This window comes from Abramis brama (assembly GCF_963993115.1).
Source record: "Abramis brama genome assembly, chromosome: 17".
Lineage (NCBI taxonomy): Eukaryota > Metazoa > Chordata > Actinopteri > Cypriniformes > Leuciscidae > Abramis > Abramis brama.
The window spans coordinates 36,321,999-36,333,033 of record NC_139979.1 but is presented as its reverse complement, the minus strand read 5'-3'; the positions used below and the strand labels follow the sequence as shown (position 1 = coordinate 36,333,033).

Sequence of the window (11,035 nt, the reverse complement as noted above, 5' to 3'; positions counted from 1 at the left end):
TCTGTGTATTTAAGCTGGGGCTTTTCAGTTGTGTTTTGCTAGTCGTTGAATGTATTCTTGTATCATGTTTGTTTCCTGGATGTTCTTGTTTTCCTGTGTGGACTCTCTCCATGGTGTTCTGGTTCGGATTATCAGTGTTTGGTCTTTTCTCTTTTAAAGTCATGCGTGCATGTGGATTCTCTGTCTGCCTCGTCTATCCGTGACAGTATTGTTAAAGCAGCGCTGCAGAAAACCATGATGTCATTATCCAGCTCAGTTCTTATCCAATAGTGTCAGTGCAGTCAGCTCAATAATATTGCTGAATATTAAGGGCCAGATGTACTAGCAGCTTGCATACCCAAACTCCACCACTTGGGAGGAACAAGACTCGGTCTGCTCAGTTCTCCTCTGGCCCAACAAACCAACACAGTGTGCTTATGATCCCGAGCTACATCACCAGGGCTGTCATCAGGATCACCTCTGGGACTGGCAATGGGTCTTCCGTATCTGTCCTACTCTATAGCACTTATGTGTGCCATTCCAGGAACCCACAGCCAGTCTTGTGACGCATTCAAAAGGCCAAATTCCGGTGGTTGGATGTTTGTTAGCGGATGTTTCCCTACATGACTACTCAGTTCCTGCTACGTTCTTCATTGTGGACAATGATACACCACTCATGGGGAGGGACCCTGATGCCTGATGCCATGTGAAGATCGAGAACAATCAAGCCCTGCTTTGGCATTATTCGACCCCACTCTACAATTGTCTCCACAGTTTATTCTGACTATGGACTGGGAGCAATACTCAGCCAAGATGGCATTGAATGAATTGTGGCCTTTGCATCACGCACGCTGTCCACTGTGGAGCGTAAATATGCCAGGGTGGAAAAGGAAGCGCTAGCATGAATGTGGGTCGTTGATAGGTGGCGTACGTATATCTGTGTACAGATCATCAGGCTCTGATAACCCTGATTACCACCAAGGGTGTTAGCCGTGCTGGACTTTGTGTAGTAACCCAGCCAACACGTTTATGTGGGGCCCATATGGGTTACAAATGGGCGACAGGGGTACAGAGTGGGCATGGGCTCAAATTGGGCTTCTTATCTGGGGCCCATATGGGTTACAAATGGGCTACAGGGGTACAGAGTGGACATGGGCTCAAAAGGGGCTTCTTATCTGGGGCCCATATGGGTTACAAATGGGCTACAGGGGTACAGATGGACATGGGCTCAAAAGGGGCTTCTTATCTGGGGCCCATATGGGTTACAAATGGGCTACAGGGGTACAGATGGACATGGGCTCAAAAGGGGCTTCTTATCTGGGGCCCATATGGGTTACAAATGGGCTACAGGGGTACAGAGTGGACATGGGCTCAAAATGGGCTTCTTATCTGGGGCCCATATGGGTTACAAATGGGCTACAGGGGTACAGATGGACATGGGCTCAAAAGGGGCTTCTTATCTGGGGCCCATATGGGTTACAAATGGGCTACAGGGGTACAGATGGACATGGGCTCAAAATGGGCTTCTTATCTGGGGCCCATATGGGTTACAAATGGGCTACAGGGGTACAGATGGACATGGGCTCAAAAGGGGCTTCTTATCTGGGGCCCACTTGGGTCAACTAAGTAGGTCCAACATGGGCAAACCCAGATGGGCTCCCTATGTGAGACCTAGTCAGTTCACTAATGGGAAATGAGTAGGCTACATACCCAGCCAGCACATGACCGACCTTCAACGTTGAAATATGGTTGAAATAATGTCAGTTTGTTGTTGAAAAAGATTAACAAAAACCATTCTAAATCAACGTTGACATTTTTACAAGATCCCCAGCCAACACATGTGGGGCCCAAACGGGCTGCAAATGGGCTGATATCCGGGGCTCACCTGGGCTACCCAACTGGGAACCCAGCTAATTTTGGTTTTGTTGGCCACGGATTCACGCGCAAACATTTACATCACGTTTCCCAGCTCAACGTGGATTCATCCGCAGACACCAGAGGACAATCTGGACAGAGCTTGCCCCAGCTAACACACCCATGTGGGGCCCAAACGGGCTGCAAATGGGCTGATATCCGGGGCCCACATGGGCTACCCAACTGGGAACCCAGCTAATTTTGGCCGCGGTTTCCGTGGTGGCCCCACATGTGTTAGCCCAGATGGGTTGATGATGGGCTCTTGATGGGCTCCATATCGGGCCCATGTGGGTAACCTAGGTAGCACCCATTTAGGGCCTACAGGAGTCTGCCCAGATGGGTTGATGATGGGCTCTTGATGGGCTCCATATCGGGCCCATGTGGGTAACCTAGGTAGCACCCATTTAGGGCCTACAGGAATCTGCCCACATGGGTTGATGATGGGACCCATATAGGTCTTATCTAGGGCTCTTATGGGCCACAACGGGTATATATATGGGCTACCATATTTGTCTGTTTGGGTTACCTTATTTTACAGTAAACCCCTAAATACAATCATTACATGTAATCCACTAAACTATACTAAAATGTTAAAGGTATTCAATGAACAGAAACCAGTAGTTCACTTTTAAAGTTACTTTATTAAGCAAGTACAAGTATCACAAAACAAGAAAAGAAAAAAGTAAAAGATTTAAAACACTTCTAAATCAGCGTTGACATTTTTACAAGATCTGTACGTTGAAACAACATACAGCAGAAATATCTGCCTTTCAACATTATTGTGACAATTAATTAGCATTTCATAATTTTTTTGATATAACAGCTCTTCAGTATATGTTAAAATATAATTATCATTATTAACAATAATAGTTTCAAACCTTTTGCCTTATGTGATTTTGTTTGAATTTACAATTTTGTCTGCTTGCCTAACCGTTTACATTGCATTATTACATTTGTATTCATACACTGTCATGTCATTTGACTAATTAATTAAATAATAATACAGACTGCAAATAAAACTCAATACACCGCTATGTTAACTGTTATTAAACTATTGTTATTTGTTGTTTCGCCGTTTTACTTTGAGCATGATTGGTTAATCTGTCTGTCTTCCAGGAAACTGTCCAATGAGAATGTGCGCGGCTCTGCGCGGCTCAGTCACCGACCGAGAGTACGGACGTATTTTCAAATTTAAAATAGGCGCGCACTGAGCAGCAGCTGAGCTGCTGCTTGCATTGATTAGCCTACTCGGTCAGACCTGGATTATTTTATATCTGCCTGTTGAATTCTTAAATTTTGAGCGAATTTAAGTTGATATCAATGAAGAACAAAAGCTGGAATGTGAACAGAGGAAGGGTTCGTACGTGGTCTGTAAAAATACTGGCGATATCAGGTAAGAAAACATTTTTCAGTCCTTATAGCAGTCAGTTAAATTAACGTTAACGTTTATGGACATGAGAAACGTTAACAGTCATAGGCTTAATGCAACCTTATACGTTCAATAAGTTATCTCTGTGTGTGTTTTTGTACTGCTGTAGCAATATAAGCACGTATTTCAATGTAATTTAGTACCATCTGACATTGCTGTGTTTTGTTGTTGGTAACGTTGTGTGTTTAATGTCAGCTAACGTTAGTTTAAAAACGCATGAGAGGTAAAAAAGCGTTGGAATGAGTAAAGTGATAAAACAGTCATTTATTCGTTAGAAGTATGTTTACATAACCTCTTCAAACACTGATAACAGTATTGGAAATATATTTGTTTACTTTTTTTTTTTTTTTTTTTTTTTTTTTTTAGATCAAGCATTGGAATAATTTTTATCTGGGGAGAACACCCAACAGAAAGACCCATTCACCAACTAACTGTTACAGTAAGTTAATTTTACCCACTGTTCAAAAACCTACACTGGGTTTAATATATAGTATTAAGTATGATTTTCACCTTTAAAGTAAGACATTTAATGTTAACGTTACTAATAGCAAGTCTGAGTAACTTTTTTGTCCTTGTGTCTTTTTTCTGCTGTAGTGGCGCACAGAAAGTGGATTCATGTCACCTTCATCAGTCCTTTCTTTAATCACTGGACACCGTAAAGGGAAAGACCCTCAGACGTGTCATAATAGGATAAATGGGTGCAGGTAAAATTATTTGATGGTTTGATTTTGGTACCAATTGTTTTTTTTGTTTTTTTTGTGTGTGCTTGCCTTGCAATGATACACATTTCTGATGGGATTGCCATGCTTAAAGTTTATGTTTACATTTTTAATCATCATGTAACAACTAACAGTCTCAAAGATGACATTACTAGGGCTGGATTTATTGGATGGGATGCACGCTACAATGTTCCATTCATTCATCAACTGAAAACAGGTTGACTAATCGATTCTTGGGATTTAAGAATTGATATTGTTTCGTAAAAATGAGAATCAAATAAAATCGAGAAATCAATATTTTTTACCCAGCCCTTGACATTACTCAGTTCATGTAGTGTGAATGTTATAATGGCAAACGTTTTTTTTTTTTTAAATTTAAGATTGTTTGAAGGAATGATATAAGAAAATACTGCTTTTTAAGGACTTTTCATTGAATAATTTCTTCTTTCCCCCTCTTCAGATTCGCCAAGGACCAGCTGATTACTGGCAATTTGGTGGAGGATTATTCTTTAGCTGCTACATTGCACTATCACTTCTGGTACAGATTCATTGGCCTTTTGTGTTATTTTTTATTTTACTTGATTTAATAAATTACTTTTAATTAGTAGCCTACAATGTATGGTTAGGATTCTGAATTAAAACAGTGTAATGTTTCTCCACAAATATTATCAGAAATATACGGAGCCCCCAGGGGTCAGGCAAATTGTTGAAACAATATAAACCTGCATTGAAAGATCTAATTCAAAGAGCAACAGACCACAACCCTCTCAGCTCAACACCACAATTTGTTGATTTCTTCATCTGTTTTAAAGATGAAATCATGACCTTATCATTATAGTAATCGTAACTGACACATGGGAGTAATATTAATTTTTTTACAATTCCATGTTGGGGCTCTGAAGAATTGCTTGTGTGAATACATAAAATGTGTTTTAGAATGGATAGTGTTGTATACTTTGTTTTCTACCCGACTAATTGAACTGTAAAGTGAAAATCTTGTGCATGACTTATTTTGTATTGAGTTTTTCTTGCTTTTATTTATACAGGATAGTACAGACAGCAGGCAAGAAGTGAAGAGGAAGTGATGGCATCAGGAGCAGCACAACCAAAAGCTTGTGACCCCATGGAAGTTGTCCGAGTGCGTGGAAGAACAAGTGTAAGTGCAGAAGCCGATCTTAGGATGTAGTGGAGGAAGTGTATATGAAGAAGATATAAAGGAGCCAACTTGTTTAGTTTTTAAAATTGAACTAAGAGCCAGTGCAAATGTTGTAAAACAGGAGAAATATGTTCTGTAACATAACATTAGAGCGAGTAGACTTTGTAAAGTTGCTACTACTTACATGTCAAGTGATAAGCAATATTTGAGTTGGATGAATGATGGGCAAATATTTGGTTTTCTAACTTGTCCTGGGAACCCTCAGTACTGCACACCCACTTCAGATCTTGCAGTTTCTATAAATGAGCTGTAAGGCCCGTGAAATTGGTCCAATTGCCGGTTCACCAATAACACAGGGAAGGTTATCACGTGCTCTGTCCTTACCCATGCAAAGTATTTGGTTGGTTAAATTTACAATACATTTAGTTATGTATTCTCTCGTTAATTTCATCTGACTCCATAAATGAAAAGGTTTTAATGATATCTGTGGATCATTAATCATGAGTGAATGTTTTGACTATTCCATTTAACTTCTTCAATGAAAATAATATCAAAGTCAGTTAGAATAATCAAATGTAACAATTTATTATGTCAGGTAAATGTATCATGCCAATTTCATAATCAATTCAAAGATAATCGATACAAAACATCAAATGCTCTGGAATAGAGAGAAGATGCAAGGCACTTAGCAGGCAGCGTTTACACACTAAGGTGCCTCACAAAACCGATTTAGTTTAGTTTTTATTTATTTGAGCAGTAACCATTCTGATTTCAGACAGACTTATGAGGCAGCATAACGGTTTAATGATCTTCAACACTAATTATTTTTTAGAAATTACTTCAAAGTGGTAAAAGTTGGTCAAAATGTACATTTTGTGCTTCCAATATGTGCAGTGCAGGGGGTGTTCCAGGACAGGTTTGCAAACCCCTTATCTAGATACACTTGATGTGGGGCACCAAAAGGCTAACCTGACACATCTGATTGAACTGTGAAAAGGAATTAAAAAAGTGGCATAATGGTTGACTGATTTATTTTCTCTTTTCAAAGGGCCGTTGGGAGAGCGACAACAGAGGAGTGAGAAGCTGCACGGTTATTGTTTTGTTTGTGAAATGGTTAATTTTTCAGATATGCATATATAACGTGTGCATATATATATATATATATATATATATATATATATATATATTACTTTTTTCTTTTCTTGTTTTGTGATACTTGTACTTGCTTAATAAAGTAACTTTAAAAGTGAACTACTGGTTTCTGTTCATTGAATACCTTTAACATTTTAGTATAGTTTAGTGGATTACATGTAATGATTGTATTTAGGGGTTTACTGTAAAATAAGGTAACCCAAACAGACAAATATGGTAGCCCATATATATACCCGTTGTGGCCCATAAGAGCCCTAGATAAGACCTATCTGGGTCCCATCATCAACCCATCTGGGCAGATTCCTGTAGGCCCTAAATGGGTGCTACCTAGGTTACCCATATGGGCCAGATATGGAGCCCATCAAGAGCCCATCATCAACCCATCTGGGCAGACTCCTGTATGCCCTAAATGGGTGCTACCTAGGTTACCCATATGGGCCCGATATGGAGCCCATCAAGAGCCCATCATCAACCCATGTGTGCAGACTCCTGTAGGCCCTAAATGGGTGCTACCTAGGTTACCCATGTGGGCCCGATATGGAGCCCATCAAGAGCCCATCATCAACCCATGTGTGCAGACTCCTGTAGGCCCTAAATGGGTGCTACCTAGGTTACCCATATGGGCCCGATATGGAGCCCATCAAGAGCCCATCATCAACCCATGTGTGCAGACTCCTGTAGGCCCTAAATGGGTGCTACCTAGGTTACCCATGTGGGCCCGATATGGAGCCCATCAAGAGCCCATCATCAACCCATGTGTGCAGACTCCTGTAGGCCCTAAATGGGTGCTACCTAGGTTACCCATATGGGCCCGATATGGAGCCCATCAAGAGCCCATCATCAACCCATGTGTGCAGACTCCTGTAGGCCCTAAATGGGTGCTACCTAGGTTACCCATATGGGCCCGATATGGAGCCCATCAAGAGCCCATCATCAACCCATGTGTGCAGACTCCTGTAGGCCCTAAATGGGTGCTACCTAGGTTACCCATGTGGGCCCGATATGGAGCCCATCAAGAGCCCATCATCAACCCATGTGTGCAGACTCCTGTAGGCCCTAAATGGGTGCTACCTAGGTTACCCATATGGGCCCGATATGGAGCCCATCAAGAGCCCATCATCAACCCATGTGTGCAGACTCCTGTAGGCCCTAAATGGGTGCTACCTAGGTTACCCATATGGGCCCGATATGGAGCCCATCAAGAGCCCATCATCAACCCATGTGTGCAGACTCCTGTAGGCCCTAAATGGGTGCTACCTAGGTTACCCATGTGGGCCCGATATGGAGCCCATCAAGAGCCCATCATCAACCCATGTGTGCAGATTCCTGTAGGCCCTAAATGGGTGCTACCTAGGTTACCCATATGGGCCCGATATGGAGCCCATCAAGAGCCCATCATCAACCTATCTGGGCTAACACATGTGGGGCCACCACGGAAACCGCGGCCAAAATTAGCTGGGTTCCCAGTTGGGTAGCCCAGGTGGGCCCCGGATATCAGCCCATTTGCAGCCCGTTTGGGCCCCACATGGGTGTGTTGGCTGGGAAGGTAGTCTGCGCATCTCATGTCATTCAGTTGTGATGTGGTTTACCGCCCAAGTTCTCAAAATGCTCCTGCTGATGATCTGTCACTTTGCCCTGACCAGCTTCTCATGCAGATAATGCTGTTGCTCCAGGTCCTGTAGATGATGTTGATGAGGAGTTTGTTGCCTGTAATTCTCTGTCTGCTAGTAATGTTGATGCTGCATGTGCTTCTTGTCCTGCTCTAACCAAATTTCATACACAGATTTCTAATGGTTGGCCTCCTCACCTGAGAGACTGGACACTGAGTTGTTCCTTACGGCTGATTTCACCTCCTACTCTTCGATCTGAACAAGGACATCAGGGAGAGGTGAGGATCAAGCAATGCTTTTCTGATCTCTATTGGAGGCCAGGGATGGATGCTCAGGTTCATGATGCTGTATGTCTGCCAGATGGACCCAGCCAGAAAGTGGCTGTGGATATAGAGGGGCATTTGACACTGCTGTATCCGACTGCAGATTTGCTATAACGTTGGCTTTGTTTCTGTCATCAGTCTTCAGCTGCCATGGAAATCCATTGAGTTTTGTTACTGATTACAGTGTTCAGTTTACCTCTGCTGCTTTCTCTGCTTTTTTTTGGGAGGAATATTTGTCACCATCATTCCTCTGTCTACTACCCGTCAGCTAATGGTGCTATGGAGAGGTTCAACCACGTGGTTCAACATCAGCCATGGAAACCTGTGGTAACAGACTCCTTGCAGGTGTCCCGTGCCACTGCACATGATGTAACTGGTACTTCATACGTCTAGCTCCCCCATGGCAGGCACGGCTGTCCATTATGCCATCATCTCCTGTGCACCTGCCAACTTACATGACTGTTCACCGAATGGTTACCTGACTACAACACAAAGTGAAAAAGTACACTGATGCTCGCACTCCTTGTTTCCCGGATGGGGATAAAGTGAGGGTACATGCATGTTCATAAGGGATGCAGAAAGTTTACCAATCCTCTCAAGGTTGTCAAAAGACTTAGACTTACATGCTTTCTTAGTGATGGAAAGACGTGGAATGCTTCCCATCTCACTGCACTTCTATGCACACCGACCACTCCAGCGGAGAACACTGCTCACTACACACCCACACTCATGCCACTAGACCTAAACGTGATGTTCGAAACCTAGTTAGCATTGTTGGTGCGGCTCCAATATTCTATTCTATTTTATAAAAAAGGGGAACATGTTGTGTTCATGAGTGAATTGTATTGTGACTACTATTTAAAACAAGAAGTCTGAACTGCTGTGTTCTGACATAATGGGCCCTATTTTAACGATCTGAAACGCAAGTGTCAAGCGCAAAGCGCAAGTAACTTTGTGGGCGGGTCTTGGGCGCTGTTGCTATTTTCCCGGCGGGATAAATGACTCTTGCGCCAGGCGCAAATCTAAAATGTGTTGGTCTGAAGTCGCTTCATTATTCATAGGTGTGGTTTGGGCGTAACGTGAAATAAACCAATCAGAGCGTCATCTCACATTCCCTTTAAGAGCAGATGCGGTTTTTTCCATAGCGGATTGCTATTGTAACGGCGGATTTGCCAGGCGCGCGCCAGGAGCGGTTCACAGCCGAGGAGAGCAACGCTCTCGTCACGGCCGTAAAAGAGAGAATTTACATTGAAATGGATAAACCCACCCAAATTAGCTTCGGTTAAACAGGCGTATGATAAGTTGGGTAAATGTGTAAGCTAGATGTATGCTTTCATAATAAATTGTCTATCTTTCTTTCTATCTATCTATCTATCTATCTATCTAATAATGTATGATTTGCAAAAATGAAAACTGCTGCTTCTGTGTACATGAGAGAATCAAAGTGTATGCGTGTTGTGCACACGCTACATTGATTATGGCCAAGCATGCGCCCTTAAAATAGCATATGAATAACATGCGCATCGCGTCACTGACTTTAAACTATTTTTTCCTGGTTAGTGGCGGAATTGTTTTCTAAACCTGCAAAATAGCATGAAGGAACGTTTGCGCCGGAACAAGCCTCCTTTTTTGCGCTGAACCGCCCAGGGAGCGCAAGTTCATTCCCTAGTTTAGCGACGTGCTTCTGTGGAGGGAAAAGCGCGCTTTGCGCGGGTGCAAAATAGGAATGATACATGCGTCGGTGTACAAAGTCAATTGCGCTGGGTGCAAGATAGGGCCCATTGTGTGTGAGAATGGAAGTGGAGAGTAAAAAGCACAGTTTTGCTTTTGTAAAATAAAGCAAACAGAATGCACTTTCTGCCATCTCTGTTTCTGTGAACTGCTTTCTAAAGAGCGCCACAAAAATGAACAGAAACGCCTCGGTTACGACTGTAACCTCGGTTCCCTGAAGAGGGAACGAGCGTTGCGTCGAGAATGACGCTATGGGGAACGCTTTGCGTGATGACGTCTTGAAGCACATGTAAAATCAGTCCAATGGTGTGGCGGAACGTCAGAGGCGGGTGACGTCACGTACCAGGAAGCTATAAAAGCCGGCCTGAAACAGAAAACGAAAGCTTCGTATAGTCTGAAGTCGGGCTGACAGGCATGAAGGAGATATGGCAGGGCGACGCAACGCTCGTTCCCTCTTCAGGGAACCGAGGTTACAGTCGTAACCGAGGCGTTCCCTTTCAAGGGAACTCGCGTTGCGTCGAGAATGACGCTATGGTGAACGTCTATACCAACGCCTCCATAGCTACAAGTGTCTGTCCTGTGTGAAATCTGGAGAGCAGCACTAGGAAGACAGAACATGAGACCCTGGAGCAGAGTCTAGATCCAAAGAGTAGAACCTGACGAAGGTGTGCGGTGAGGACCAACCTGCCGCATCACAGACGTCCTGTAAGGACACTCCTGAAATAAGGGCCTTAGAGGCCGCCATACTCCTCGTAGAGTGTGACCGGACAGCCAAAGGAGAAGGCTGCCCAGCCGCCTCATAAGCAAGTGAGATAGCCTCGACCACCCACTTGCTCATTCTTTGCTTAGACACCGGACCTCCCTTGTTAGGGGACCCAAAGCATACAAATAACTGATCACTTTTACGCCACAGGGCAGCTCTGTGGACATAAGCGTCTAACGCCCGAACTGGGCAAAGCAAATTATTAGCCTCCTGGTCCGCATTCTGAAAAGGAGGAGGACAAAAGGCCTGCAGAACAATA

General features: G+C 43.4%; 1 long non-coding RNA gene across 1 annotated transcript; it reads left to right on the top strand.

The window, feature by feature from the left end:
• Window positions 1-2,216: 2,216 nt before the first annotated feature.
• Window positions 2,217-6,310, top strand: LOC311067518. The gene is made up of 6 exons (XR_014603229.1): window positions 2,217-3,286; window positions 3,689-3,761; window positions 3,917-4,026; window positions 4,502-4,579; window positions 5,088-5,197; window positions 6,246-6,310. It is a non-coding gene; the product is annotated as an uncharacterized lncRNA (long non-coding RNA).
• Window positions 6,311-11,035: the final 4,725 nt, after the last annotated feature.